General features: G+C 36.8%; 1 protein-coding gene across 1 annotated transcript in view; it reads left to right on the top strand.

The window, feature by feature from the left end:
• RNGTT (RNA guanylyltransferase and 5'-phosphatase) overlaps positions 1 to 16,092 on the top strand; it is a 319,549-nt gene that overhangs the window by 172,367 nt on the left and 131,090 nt on the right. The gene's annotated exons all lie outside the window — the stretch shown is intronic.

Below are 16,092 nucleotides of genomic sequence, written 5' to 3'. Positions count from 1 at the left end.
CAACTGGGGCCATTTTATTTGCCAGATGACATTGAACAATGTCTGGAGACATTTTTGATTATCACAACTGAGAGGGGGTGAATGTTGGTGCTGATAACAGTGGCCAGGGATGCTGCTAAATCTTCTACAATGCAAAGGACAGCACTCCCCTCCCTCCCTGTGCCCCAAGCAAACACTTATCTGGACTACAGATGAAGATTTGGAAGTAATTTTTATTGCAGATGTATTTAGAGCTTTAGAAGAGTGGGTCATATGCAGTGATTAACAGTAAAAAAGGGCAGAGAATAGATACTTGAAGAATGTGTATTCAGAATTGATTCCGATGTTGAAATTTACCCCAAATGACTAATAGACACAATTTTTAAAAATCTCTGATAAATATTTAATGTTAATGTTTCTCTGATGGTTTTTAATGAAGCAGAATAAGCCTATATAGTATTATATTTTGACTTTTTTTTCCCACTGCCTGTTTGCCATGCCCTGTTGTGTGATACTGGTATTTATGTATGTGTTTTCTTTCTGTTCCTTGCTTTCTGTCATTCAAGGGGTGTGTGTGTGTGTGTGTGTGTTTCTATGTTGAGTAATATGAAATTAGAAAATTATTTTTGTTATGAAGTTTTTGAGAACTTCTTTGCTTCCTGAGATAATCAGAACTCTTGGAGTTGTTTTAAAGCCAGATTTATTAAATAACTGATTTACAAAGAAATTGAGTTGTTCTCTTAAACTGAAATATTGACAGCAGGGCAAAATTACTCCCATTGCCTTCTTTAACTAAATGATCTGCCCTCAACTGAGAGCACTGTCTATCATATCAATTCTTCATACCAATGCTAGGAGCATAGAAAATTGTTTTAGTGGTATATATGTAGTATAAATTAGTAAAAAGGAGGTTAATGTAGTTGATGTATACAGTAACTAGGCTGCAGGTGTTACTTGTATCTAGAGTTTGATCAACTGTCAGTAGGTTGCTTTGATTTAGACTTGTATCTACCAGAGAAGAGGAGAAACTCCATGAGAGTCCACTAGCTCTAAAAGTTAACGGAATTTTTTTTTTAATCATATGATAGTAATGTTAGATATTAAGTGGGAATTAATCTGGAGTTGTGGAATGTATTAGCTCATTCCTTCATCTAATAGGTTGGGTGCTTACTATATGTCATATATATTGCTGAGTTTTGGAAATAATAAAAATGGGTAAAGGCAGGATGTCTGCCCTCAAAGCACTTGCATTCTATGGAGAAACTTGACATAGTAGCACATGCACATTACATTACAGTGTATAAGGTGAAAGAGTGCAGACTGATAGAGTAGGGGAGATACTTTGGTGGGCCCAGAGAGTAGGGTCAGAGTGCATTGCGAGATTAGGCCTATGTTAAAGATAGGTCTAGATAGTTGGCTTAGTAGGCATTCACTATTAGGTAGAGATGAGCTAAGTGGTTTGGGTTCTGAAGAAGTTTAGGTGCTGAGCTTTCTTTTCCTGCTATCCAGGCAACTTGCCAGTTGCTTTCTCTCCCACTCATCCCTCCCCACAAAACTAGAAATTAGAATTTTTAGAATTAGAAATTAGAAATTAAAATTAGAAAACCACTGACTTAAAATTGGTTTCCTTTGGAACAGTTTTATAATCTCATCTCATCTCATGACATCATTTAATCCAACCCTTTCAACCTTTCATCATTTGCTTTTGGACAAATGATACATTTTATTTTGTTAATGGCATGAAGATTTTTGTATTACTGTGATTTGGGAATTTTTTTGGACAAGTTGTAACCATTCTAGTTATCAGTCTGTTTATCTGTAAAAAGGGGAGTTTACTGCATGTTTTCAGGGCTCCTCATTTTTCTAGTATTCTTATACAGGTCTGTTAACTGGTCTTGTTACTGAGTATTTTCATTTAACCTTTTTTTTTTTTTAAGATTTTATTTATTTATTTGACAGAGAGAGAGTGAGTGTGTACGCACAAGCAGGGAGAGCAGCAGAGGGAGAGGGAGAAGTAGGTTCTCCACTGAGCAGGGAGCCCGATGTAGGGCTCCATCCCAGGACCCTGGGATCATGACCTGAGCCGAAGGCAGACACTTAACCAACTGAGCCACCCAAACCTGTCTTTTTTTTTTTTTTTTTTTAAAGATTTTATTTATTTGCGAGAGAGAGAATGAGAGACAGAGAGCATGAGAGGGAGGAGGGTCAGAGGGAGAAGCAGACTCCCTGCTGAGCAGGGAGCCCGATGTGGGACTCGATCCCGGGACTCCAGGATCATGACCTGAGCCGAAGGCAGTCGCTTAACCAACTGAGCCACCCAGGCGCCCCCAAACCTGTCTTTATCCCAGTTTCCCTATTGGCTAAAATTTAAAATCACTGTAGTTCTGTGGAACTGCCTAGATAAAGAAATTAAAGCTGAAGTTTCAGAAGTCTCTGTATAATTATAGTTGTTTTTTTTTTCAAGATTTTATTTATTTGACAGAGAGAGACACAGCGAGAGAGGAAACACAAGCAGGGGGAGTGGGAGAGGGAGAAGCAGGCTTCCCGTGGAGCAGGGAGCCCGACGCGGGGCTCGATCCCAGGACCCCGGGATCATGACCCGAGCCGAAGGCAGACGCTCAACAATTGAGCCACCCAGGCGCCCCTATAGTTTTTTTTCAGAAGTTGTTTCATTAGAAATGTAAGCCACAGGTTATTTTATACTAAAACAATAGCAAGAAGAAATTAATTAGACTTGTGAGTAAGATAGTAGAAATAGTAATCTGAATGTGTTTTTGAGTAATTTTTCCAACCTGAATAAACCAAGAAACTGTATCAATTCTCTTATAATTTTACTCTCAAATTACAACTTCAATTTCCGTAAGTAGCAATAAATTTTTTTTTAAGATTTTATTTATTTATTTGAGAGAGAGAGAGAGAGAGCACAAGAGGGGGGAGCGGGAGAGGGAGAAGCACACTCCCCACTGAGCAGGGAGCCCGATGCGGGACTCGATCCCGGGACTCCAGGATCATGACCTGAGCCGAAGGCAGTCGCTTAACCAACTGAGCCACCCAGGCGCCCAGTAGCAATAAAATTTTTGTAAGTAAATGAGAAATGTGAGCAAGCTTTGGGAACTGGGAAGTCTCCATTTTCTTCTCCTGAGTCTTTCCATGATACCTCTCCCTACTGTCCCTACCAACTTTGTCACTTTTCAGAAGTGGAATACCAAATGATTGCCTTGACATCAAGTTTTATTGGGAGAATGGTTCTTCCCCCTGCCCTTTACATCAAGAACAGCACAGAGTAGTGAGCCAACTTAGTCTCAGAAAACTTGAACTAACTTCCTCTCAATTCAGATATGTTCCTGGTCCCATTGCTTAGAATTTTCTTGTAACCTGATTGTTTTTCAAAATTCAATTTATGCATTTTTCTTATTCAGGAAAACTTCCTTTACATCATCCCTCTTATTTTGATGTCTTTGTTATACTTCCTTAGCAACACTTCTTTATGTTTTTTTTTTTTTTTTAAAGCACCTCTATAATCTCTTGCAGATTAGATTAAAAGCCTCACTCAGTATGGACAAAGGATCTAACCAAGCCACTAAGTCTGGAGTTGTTTTACTCTTCTATCCAGTAGCATTATACCTAATTATATCAATTAGGATTTCTTCTGTTTTCCTTAAAACTAAATGCTAGACCAATAAAAATAAAACTATTATGGTAAGGCCAGGGATCTTTCTTAGCTTTAGGGTGTGATCCTTGTGAAGAGCGTTCTGTCTCAGGTTTCAGTGTAGGGCCTAGATGGAATATGATAACATAACTGCTCACATTTTAGTAGTGGGAATCATAGAGGAAGCATAGGGCTACAAAGTATGAGTTAGCTCTGGTTTAGATACCATGTTTAAGGCAAGCAAAATACTATTACTGCATTTTTACAAGGGAAATAGATAAAGCCCTGCTTTGAACTTGCTTAAAATCATGAAGTTAGTAGAGGCAAAAAGGAACTGAATATCTTGCCCCCGTTGCTATTATTACTGTTAGCTTCCTTTACATTAGAATTTCTCAACTTTGGTACCATTGACATTTTGGGCTGGATAATTCTTTGCTGTGGACAGCTGCCATGTAGCTTTTAAGTTTAGCAACATCTCTGGTCTCTACCCACTAGATGGCAGCATTACTCCCTTCCCCTCCCTAGTGTGACAACCCAAAATGCAGGCATTGCCAAGCATCCGGGGGTGGGGGGAGCTGGGGAGTGGGTAAAATTGCCCCTATTGAGAACCACTGCTTTATCCAGCAAATATATCACTTATGCCGCCATTTCATTTTCTCTCTAGGTTGTAGAGACTTCTCTGTGGCCCATAGCCATCTTCTATCTCTAGGCCAGATCTGTTCCCATTTGGTAAATACTTTCTCAAACATCTTACTCTGTTGACATTTTTTCCTGAAGAGGATAATGGATAACTCAGGTTATATTGGTGATTGCTTTCAGACATAATCTATCCCCAATTTTTTACCTAACAGCTTACCTGTTAAAACCAGATTTATTTCTATAGAACTAAGTATTATATGTATCAGTTAAATGTAGCTTTGATAATTATTTTTATCTAGATACATGCTGGTGAATTTGATGAAATTAAAATGTATTCCTTCCTAATTAACCCTGAAAATTGTAGCTTGAAAGGATGTTTTTGTACCCATGTTTATAGATCAGCAGGATTCTATTCTGTATTTTAAAGTTTGATAACTCATAAATATTTAATTTTATAAATTTTTTAAACAATTTTACTTTTGCGAGGGAGAGAGAGAGAGAACGAGCTGGGGGGAGGGGCAGAGGGAGAAGCAGACTCCCCGCTGAGTAGGGAGCCTGATGGGGGTTTGATCCCACGACTCTGGAATCATGACCTGAGCTAAAGGCAGATGCTTAACTGACTGAGCCACCCAGGCGCCCATAAATTTCTAATTTTAAAAGGCTAAGTCCCTGTGTTATATAATATCTTTGCATTTATTATTTTGGGGATCATGAAAAAAGGATTTTTTGGTAGTGATTGATATGTGTAGTCTTTCATAAATATTGCTAATTCAAATCATTTCATAATCTAAATTATTCTATTTAAAAAATATATTCAAATGTACCAGAGACTAATACTTTTTAATAAATTTTAAAATTTTGCACTTCATTATTTTTATTTATCAAGTATTTGTTGAGCATTTTACTAGGTGTTTTGTAGCCACATAATTAGACATGATTTTTGATAGAGTAGAATTTACATTCTAATAAGTATTTTAATACATTTTACTCATGGAATCTATGTCATTGTAGAATTTATATTCAGTAATTGAGAATGAGGGTATTTTAAAATATAATTTTCTAAAATTTATTATAAATTTCATTAATTTTCATAAAGGTGCTTTCAAATTCCCAATAATATCAAGTCTAGTATTTCAAATTAATAAATGGTTTGGTGTGCAATGAGATGAGGAATGACTTAAGTTTCTGAATTACTGCTGTGAAAAATCAGAATTAGTACATGCTATTTTCTCATTAGATTCAAGATTGAATCTTAATTTCCAGAGAGAAGAATGTGAAGGATATTTAATGTTTGTTATACAAATAATATTATAGATTAAAATTCTTTTCAGAATTTGTCATTAACTACCTGTTGTGAAATATTTTAAAACCATACAACACTAAACTTTCCTATATTTAAAAACTTAGATTGGTATTGGTTTCTAAGTGGTCCCATACTCATAGTTATAAATAAATAGGGAAAGAAGTAAATGATGGTTTGTCTCTAAGGATGACATTCCCTTGGCAGAGGTCGTGAGTGGGGTCTAGGTAGGATGCTGAATTCCTTTCTTCCCTTACTTTTTTTTACCCCTCAATAGCATAGTGAACCACTCTCACTAAAAGGTCTATGACATTTCTGACAGGTATGCTTTATTAGAAAAAAGACTAAATTTTATCAGATTCTTTTCATTAATGGGTTGGCAGCTGGAAAATTACGCAGTTTTAACATTTAAAAAAATTTATATTCAATAAGTTTAAAGAAATTTATTTGTGATCATCCTGAAGGATATATGTTACCTAAATGAATCTTTCAGGGCAAATAAATGGATGAAATTTCCACTGAAATATTATATATTTGATTTTATAGTCATTCATGTTTAAACATAAGACTTGGGGGAAATAGCATGTATTCTTAAATTTGCTACAGATAAAATACCTTCTCTATCAATGCCAATGGTTTGTCTTTGTAGTAAAACAAGTTATACTAAATTTGTCATTATGTGGATTTCTGTTTGAAATAAGTAATCCTGTGACTAGGTTTTTGCAGTTTTTCTCAGATTTATAAAAATGTGTTAGAATGCAATTTGACTTTATATTTAAGAAAAATAGTAGTAGTAGACAACTCTTAGCAGTTTTTCCTTCCCGATGAGTATCTTTCTCATAATATGGCTCCACTCCCTATAATGCCCTTGCTGAATGAACATACTTGCCTCTCCTTCAGTAGATCCTATATATTTCTACTCCTGTGTCTTACTTATGTTTACTTCATGCTCAGGTCTTCATAAGTGAATATTATCCATTTGTCAAGGCTTACAATGATCATTCCTCTATAATCAGTTCTAAATTCACTCAGGTAAAATATTTTTTCTTTTTACTATGTTCCCAGAATACATTTAAAATATTTTTTTCTTATAGTCTCTTTAATTGCATGGACAGTGTTATGCAACCATTTCTACTATTTCCAAAACTTTCACATCACCCCAAACAGAATTTCTGTAACCATTAAGCAGTAACTTACCTTTCCCCCACCCCCAGCTCCTGGCACCTCTAATCTACTTTTCTATCACTATGAATTTGCCTATTCTGGATATTTCATATAAGTGGAGTCATGCAATTTTTGTCCTTTTGTGTCTGGCTTATTTCACTTAGTATAGTGTTTTTGAGATTCATTCATTTTGTAGCATGTATTAGAACTTCATTCCTTTTTATGGCTGAGTAATCCATTGTATGTACATAGCATATTTTGTTTATCCATTCATATGGTGATGGAACTTAGGTTTCCACCTTTTGACTATTGTGAATAATTCTGCACCAAACATTTACATATATAAGTATCTGTTTGAGTCCCTGTTGTCAATTTTTTTTGGCTGCGTACCTGAGTGGGGTTGCTGAATCATAGGGTAATTCTGTGTTTAACTTTTTGAGGAACTATCAAATTGTTATCTGTAGTGGCTGCATCATTTTTTATTCCTTACAGTAATATATATGGGTTCTAATTTCTCTATATCCTCTCCAACACTTGTTTTTTCCCCTCTCTCCTTAAAAAAAAAAAAAGAAAGCCACCCTAGTAGGTATTAATTGATATCCCATTGTGGTTTTGATTTACATTTCTTTCATGGCATTACTTTATATGCTTATTGGACATTTTATATCTTCTATGTAGAAATGTCTATTCAATTCAAATGTGGGGCTCATATTCAGGACCCTGATATCAAGACCTGAGCTGAGATCAAGAGTTGGATGCTCAACTGACTGAACTCCCCAGGCACCCCTGACAATTTTTAAATTGAGTTGTAGGAATTCTTTATATATTTTGGGTATTAAATCCTTATTAGATATGTGATTTGCATTTTCTCCCCCATTCTTTAGGTTGTCTTTTCACTTTCTTGATAATGTCTTATGATGCACAAAAGTTTTTAATTTGATGAAGTTCAGTTTACCTTTTTTCCTTTTATTGCTAGTGCTTTTGGTGTCATACCTAAGAATCCAAGATTATGAAAATATACCCCTCTATTTTCTTCTAAGAGTTGTTTGGTTTTAGTTGTTATATTTAAGACATTGGTCCATTTTAAAAAAAATATATATTATTTTAGAGAGAGAGACAAGGGGAGAGAGAGAGAGAGAGAAAGCAGGGGAGGAGCAGATGGAAAGGGAGAGAATCCTCAAGCAGACTCCCCCCCCCCCCCGCCCCCCGAGCATGGAGGCTGATGGGGGGCTCGATCCCATGACTCTGAGATCATGACCCGGGCCAAAATCAAGAGTCAGACAGACACTCAACCAACTGAGCCACCTAAGTGCCCCTCATTGGTCCATTTTTAATTAGTTTTTTATATAGTGGGAGATAGCAATCCAACTTTATTATTTTGCATGTGGAAATCTAGCTATCCCAGCATCATTTATTGAAGAGAATATTCTCTCCCCATTGAATGGACTTTGCATCCTTGTAAAAAAAAAAAAAATCAATTGGCTATTGACATATAGGCTTATTTCTGTACTCTCCATTCTTTTCCATTGGTCTGTGTCTACCTTTATGCCATTATCTCTGTTTTGATTTACAATAGCTTTGTACTAATGTTTGAAACTGGGATGTATGAATCCTCCAACTTTGTTGTTCTCTTTTCAAGATTGTTTTGGTTTTTATGGGTCTCTTGCAATTCCATATGAATATGGGGATCAGCTTTTTTATTTCTATGCAAAAGGCTGTTGGAATTTTGATAAGGATTACATTGAATCTGTAGATTGCTTTGGGTAGATTGACATCCTAGCAATATTAATTAAGTCTTCCTAAATTGGTACTCTGAGACCAATTCCTGTGTGTGTGTGTGTGTGTGTGTGTGTGTGTTTGTTTTCCCCACATCAACAAGTAATTCTATGACACCAGCTGGGTGTCTGGTAATTCAACTCAATTCTGACACTTGGAGGTAGGTCAGATTCCACAGCTTGAAGACTCAGTCCTACAAGATTTCTGCCTCCCCCCTCTCCCTTCAGATGCCAGTGGCAAGCCCAGGTTGTTACCTGTACTTCTGACCAACTGGCTGTGAATCAGAGGTTTCCATGACCCTCTCCTCAGGTTTGATTAATTTGCTAGATGGAATCCCTCCGTAGACAAGGAATGGGGAAGGGGCACAGAATGCCCTTTCCAGCCTTGCCACTCTCCCCAAATCTTCACATGGTCACCAACCTGGAAGCTCTCTGAACCCTCTCCATTTGTTGTTGTTGTTGTTGTTATTTTTTATGGAGCCTTCATTACATAGGCATGATTGATTAAATCAGTGGCCATTGGTGATTGATCTAACGTCCAGCCCTTCTCTCCTCCCTAGAAGTCAGGGGGGAGGGACTGAAAATTCCTACCCTCTAATCACATGGTTGGCTGCTCTGGCCACCAGTCCTAAACCTTAATTAAGTGCTTTCCAAAATCCACCTCACTGACAGAAAAAAAGACCTTTATTGCACTCATCACTTAGGGAATTCCAGGGGTTTTAGGAGCTCTGTACCAGAAGTGGGATGAAGACCAAATAAGTATTTCTTACTGTAAATTGCAATATCGCACTATCTTTGAACACCGGATGTTTCCCAACTTTTAGGTCTTTAACTTTTTCAGTAAGGTTTGGCAGTTCTGAGTATACAGATCATTTACTTCCTTGGTTAAATTTATTCCTAGGAATTTTGTTCTTTTAGATGTTATTATAAATGGGATTGCTTTCCTTTTTGGATTGTTTTCATTGCTGTTGTATAGAAATACAATTGATTTTTTGTATTGATAATTCCACCAAAAATATTAAATTGTGAGGAATGGATTTAACAAAATTTGTGTTAAGATTTGTATATTGAAATGAAATCTTGCCATTTGCAATGACGTGGTTGGAACTAGAGGGTATTAGGCTAAGCGAAATAAGTCAATCAGAGAAAGACATGTATCATATGGATGGAACTAGAGGGTATTAGGCTAAGTGAAATAAGTCAATCAGAGAAAGACATGTATCATATGATCTCACTGATATGAGGAATTCTTAATCTCAGGAAACAAACAGGGTTGCTGGAGTGGTGGGGGGTGGGAGGGATGGGGTGGCTGGGTGATGGACATTGGGGAGGGTGTGTGCTGTGCTGAGTGCTGTGAGTTATGTAGGACTGATGAATCATGGACCTGTACCTCTGAAACAAATAATACATTATATGTTAAAAAAAAAAATAGATAGTAGGAAGGGAAAAATGAAGGGAGGGATATCGGAGGGGGAGATGAACCATGAGAGACTGTGGACTCAGACTGAGGGTTCTAGAGGGGAGGGGGTGGGGGGATGAGTTAGCCTGGTGATGGGTATTAAAGAGGGCACGTATTGAATGGAGCACTGGGTGTTATATGCAAACAATGAATCATGGAACACTACATTAAAAAAAAGATTTATATATTGAAAATCAGAAAACATTGCTGAGCAAATTTTGGAAGACCTAAATAAACAGATTTGCAGTGTTAATGAATTGGAAGATTCAGTGTTAAGATGTCATGTCTCCCAAATTGACCTTTTGATTCAGTGTGATCTTAATTAAAATCCCAGTAGATTTATTTTTCATAGAAATTGACAAGCCGATTTTAAAATTTATGTGGAAATATAAATGCAACCTTAGCTAAGAGGGTTTGGGAAAAGAAGAACAAAGTTTAAGGACTTACACAACCAGATTTCAAAACTTACTATAAAGCCACAGTAATTGAGACAGTGTGCTATTAGAGGAGGAAAGGCATATTATTCAGTGCAACAGATTAGTGAGAATAGACATATATCTGTAGCTGTAAACATTGATTTTTGACAAAGGTGCCAAGGCAACTCAGTGAGGAAAGACAATCTTTTCAATGGTGCTGTATTGATTTGATATCCATCTGATAGTGCACCTGGTCCTTTACTTCATATTGTAGAAATAAAGTAACCTCAAATGGGTCATATACCCCCCAAATAACAGCTAAACCGATGAAATTTTCTAAGAAAACATAGTAGAAAATTATAGCAACCTTAGGATATGCAAAGATTCCTTAAAGAGGGCCCAAAAAGCAGCACAAATTATAAAATTTTAAAATTGATGATTTAGAAAAGTTCAACATCACTAATCAGGGGAATGCAAATCAAAACCACAGTGAGATACCATCTTACATCAGTTAGAGCAGCCATTATCAAAAAGTCAGAAGATTACAAATGTTGGTGAGGTGGTGGAGAAAAGGGAACCCCTGTACACTGTTGACAGAGATGTAAATTGATACAGCTATTATGAAAAACAGAATGGAGGTTTTTAATTAAAAAAAGAACTACCATATGATCAAGCACCCCACTTCTGGATATATACCCAACAGAAGTAAAATCAGGATCTTGAGGAGATATCTGCCTTCCCATGTTTACTGCAGCATTATTCATAGTAGCCAATATATGGAAACCACTTAAGTATCTATCAACAGATGAATAGATAAAAAATATATATATATACACACACAGAGTGGAATATTATTCAGTCTTAAGGAAAGAAGGAAATCCTGCCATTTGTGACAACATGGATGAAGCTGAAGTACTTTATGCTAAATGAAATAAGCTAGACAAATATCACATGATCTCACATATAAATGGAATCTTTAACAAAAAAGAAAAAGAAAAGTTGAACACATCATAACAGAGAGTAGGACAGTGGTTACTAGAGACTGGGGTAGGGGAGAAGAGAAGATATTGATCAAAGGGTAAAAATTTTCCATCAAAAGGTGAATAAATTCTAGAGACCTAATGTGAACATAGTGACTATGGTTAATAATACGTAATTTTATTTGCTAAAAGAGAGATCTTAAATGCTCTTGCCACATACCCACAAAAATGAAATTATGTGTGATGATGGATATGTTAGCTTAACTGTGGTAATCATTTCACAATTTTACATATATCAAAACATCATGTTATACACCTTAAATTTTTTCTCAGTCATACCTCAATAAAGCTGGAAAAATTGATTTTTGGCTTCATTAAAATAAAAAGAATTACTCATCAAAAGAAATTAAGAAAATGAAAAGGCAAAACAAAGACTGGTAGAAAATATTTGCAGTATATACATCCAACCAAGTTTATTTATTCAGAATATATAAACGACTCTTACAAGTCAATAAAAGGAGATAACCCAGTAAAAACAAGGGTAAAGTTTTGAATAGACACTTCACCGAAGAAGATACACAGATAGCAAGTAAACACATTCAAAGATCTTTAAGATCTTCTGTCATAGACCAGAAAGAAACAGAGAAGATCTACAGAAACAGGGACTTTACATGCAATACAATGGCACTAAATTCATATCTTTTAATAGTTACTCTGAAAGTAAATGGGCTAAATGCTCCAACCAAAAGACAAAGGGTATCAGATTGGATAAAAAAAGCAAGAACCATCCATATGCTGTCTACAAGAGACTCATTTTAGACCTACAGACACCTCCAGACTGAAAGTGAGGGGGTGGAGAACCACTTACCACACTAATGGACCTCAAAAGAGAGCTGGGGTAGCAATCCTCATATCAGACAAACTAGATTTTAAACCAAAGACTGTAATAAGAGATTAGAGGGATACTGTATCATAATTAAAGGGGCTATCCAACAAGAAGATCTAATAATTGTGAATATCTATGCTCCCAACGTGGGGGCAGCCAATTACATAAACCAATTAATAATCAAAGTAAAGAAACATACTGATAATAATACATTAATAGTAGGGGATGTTAACACCCCACTCACAGCAATGGACAGATCATGTAAGCAGAAGATCAACAAAGAAACAAGGGCTTTGAATGGCACCCTGGACCAGATGGACTTCACACATATATACAGGACATTTCATCCTACAACAGAATACCCATTTTTCTTGAGTGCACATGGAACTTTCTGTAGAATAGATCACATCCTGGGTCACAAATCAGGTCTCAACTGATACCAAAAGATTGAGATTATTCCCTGCATATTTTCAGACCACAATGCTCTGAAACTGGAACTCAATCACAAGAAGAAATTTGGAAGGAACTCAAACACTTGGAGGTTAAAGAGCATCCTACTAAAGAATGAATGGGTCAACCAGGAAATTAAGAATTAGAAAAAAATTCATGGAAACTAATGAGAATGAAAGCACATTGGTTCAAAACCTCTGGGATATAGCAAAGGCAGTCCTAAGAGGGAAGTACATACAATACAAGCCTCTTTCAAAAAATTAGAAAAATCCCAAGTACACAAGCTACCTTACACCTGAAGGACCTGGAGAAAGAACATCAAATAAAACCTAAACCCAGCAGGAGAAGAGAAATAATAAAGATTAGAGCAGAAATCAATGAAATAGAAACCAGAAGAACAGTAGAACAGATCAACGAAACTAGGAGCTGTTTCTTTGAAAGAATAAGATTGATAAATCTCTGGCCAGACTTATCCAAAAGAAAAGAGAAAGGACCCAAATTAATAAAATCATGAATGAAAGGGGAGAGATCACAACCAACACCAAAGAAATACAAACAATTATAAGAACATATTATGAGCAACTATATGCTAACAAATTCAGCAGTCTGGAAGAAATGGATGCATTCCTGGAAACCTAAAAACTACGAAGACTGAAACAGAAAGAGGTAGAAAATCTGAACAGACCCATAACCAGCTAGGAAATTGAAGCAGTAATCAAAAATCTCCCAACAAACAAGAGCACAGGTCCGGACAGCTTCCCGGGGGAATTCTACCAAACATTTAAAGAAGAAATAATACCTATTCTTCTGAAGCTGTTTCACAAAATTGAAATGGAAGGAAAACTTCCAAACTCTTTCTATGAGGCCAGCATTACCTTGATCCCCAAACCAGACAAAGACCCCACCAAAAAGGAGAATTCCAGACCAATATCCCTGATGAACATGGGTGCAAAAATTCTCACCAAAATACTAGCCAGTAGGATGCAACAGTACATTAAAAGGATTATTCACCATGACCAAGTGGGATTTATTCCTGGGCTGCAAGGGTGGTTCAACATCTGTAAATCAATCAATGTGATACAATACATTAATAAAAGAAAGGACAAGAACCATATGATCCTCTCAATACATGCAGAAAAAGCATTTGACAAAGTACAGCATCCTTTCTTGATTAAAACGCTTCACAATGTAGGGATAGAGGGTACATACCTCAATATCATAAAGCCATCTATGAAAAGCCCACAGCGAATATCATTCTCAATGGGGAAAAACCGAGAGCTTTTCCCCTAAGGTCGGAACACGGCAGGAATTTCCATATCATCACTGCTGTTCAACATAGTACTAGAAGTCCTCAGCAATCAGACAACAGAAAGAAATAAAAGGCATCTGAATCGGCAGAGAAGAAGTCAAACCCTCACTCTTTCCTGATGACATGATACTCTATGTAGAAAACCCAAAAGACTCCACCCCAACACTGCTAGAACTCATACAGGAAATCAGCAAAGTGGCAGGATATAAAAATCAATGCACAGAAATCACTTGCATTTCTGTACACTAACAATGAGATAGAACGAAGAGAAATTAAGGAATCGATCCCATTTACAATTGCATCCCAAACCATAAGATACCTAGGAATAAACCTAACCAAAGAGGCGAAGGATCTGTACTCAGAAGACTATAGAACACTCAATGAAAGAAATGGAGGAAGACACAAAGAAATGGAAAAATGTTCCATGCCCTCGGATTGGAAGAACAAATACTATTAAAATGTCTATGCTACCTAGAGCAACTATACATGCAATGCAATCCCTATCAAAATACCATCAACTTTTTTCGCAGAGCTGGAACAAATAATCCTAAAATTTGTATGGAACCAGAAAAGACCCCGAATAGCCAGTGGAATGTTGAAAAAGAAAACCAAAGCTGGGGGCATCACAATGCCTGACTTCAAGCTCTATTACAAAACTGTGATCATAAAGATAGCATGGTACTGGCACAAAAACAGACATATAGATCAATGGAACAGAATAGAGAGCCCAGAAATGAACTCTCAACTCTATGGTCAACTAATCTTCAACAAAGCAGAAAACAATATCCAAGAAAAAAGATAGTCTCTTCAATAAATGGTGCTGGGAAAATTGAACAGCAACCTGCAGAAGAATGAAACTGGACTATTTTCTTATACCATACACAAAGATAAACTCAAAATGGATGAAAAGACCTAAATGTGAGATAGGAATCCATCAAAATCCTAGAGGAGAACACAGGCAGGAATCTCATCAACCTTGGCTGCAGCAGCTTCTTGCAAGATACAATCTCTAAAGGCAAGGGAAACAAAAGCAAAGATGAACTATTGGGACTTTTATCAGGATAAAAAGCTTTTGCACAGCAAAGGAAGAAGCAAAAGGCAACCTATGGAATGGGAAAAGATATTTGCAAATGACGTTACAGATAAAAGGGCTGGTATCCAAGATCTATAAAGAATTTATCAAACTCAACACCCAAAGAACAAATAATCCAATCAAGAAATGGGCAGAAGACATGAACAGACACTTCTCCAAAGAAGACCTACAAATGGCCAACAGACACATGATAAAATGCTCCATATCACTTGGCATCAGGGAAATGCAAATCAAACCCACAATGAGATACACCAGTTAGAATGGCTAAAATAAACAAGGCAGGGAACAACAAATGTGGGCAATGATGTGGAGAAAGGGGAACCCTCTTACACTGTTGGTGGGAGTGCAAGCTGGTACAGCCACTCTGGAAAACAGTATGGAGGTTCCTCAAGAAATTAAAAATAGAGCTACACCACGACCCAGCAATTGCACTACTTTGTATTTACCCCAAAGATACAGATGTAGTGAAAAGAAGGGCCACATGTACTCCAATGTTATTAGCAGCAGTGTCCACAATAGCCAAACTGTGAAAGGAGCCAAGATGTCCTTCAACAGATGAATGGATAAAGAAGATATGGTTCATATAAGCAATGGAATATTACTCAGCCATCAGAAAGGATGAATACCTACCATATGCATTGATGTGGATGGGACTGGAGGGTATTATGCTAAGTGAAATAAGTCAATCAGAGAAAGACAATTACCATATGCTTTCACTCATACGGAATATAAGGAATAGTGCAGAGGATCATAGGGACAGGGAGGGAAAACTGAGTGGGAAGAAATCAGAGAGGGAGACAAATCATGAGAGACTTTTAACTCTGGGAAACAAACTGAGGGTTGGGGAAAGGGAGGTGGGTGGGGGGATGGGGTAACCGGGTGATGGGCATTATGGAGGGCACGAGATTTGATGAGCACTGGGTGTTATATGCAACTAATGAATCATTGAACATTGTATCAGAAACTAATGATGTGTTATATGTTGGCTAATTG

Source organism: Mirounga leonina, unplaced genomic scaffold, assembly GCF_011800145.1.
Source record: "Mirounga leonina isolate KUSES-001 unplaced genomic scaffold, KU_Mleo_1.0 Mir_53, whole genome shotgun sequence".
NCBI classification, from domain to species: domain Eukaryota; kingdom Metazoa; phylum Chordata; class Mammalia; order Carnivora; family Phocidae; genus Mirounga; species Mirounga leonina.
The sequence above is the reverse complement of the archived record's forward strand: the minus strand, read 5'-3'. Positions and strand labels throughout refer to the sequence as shown.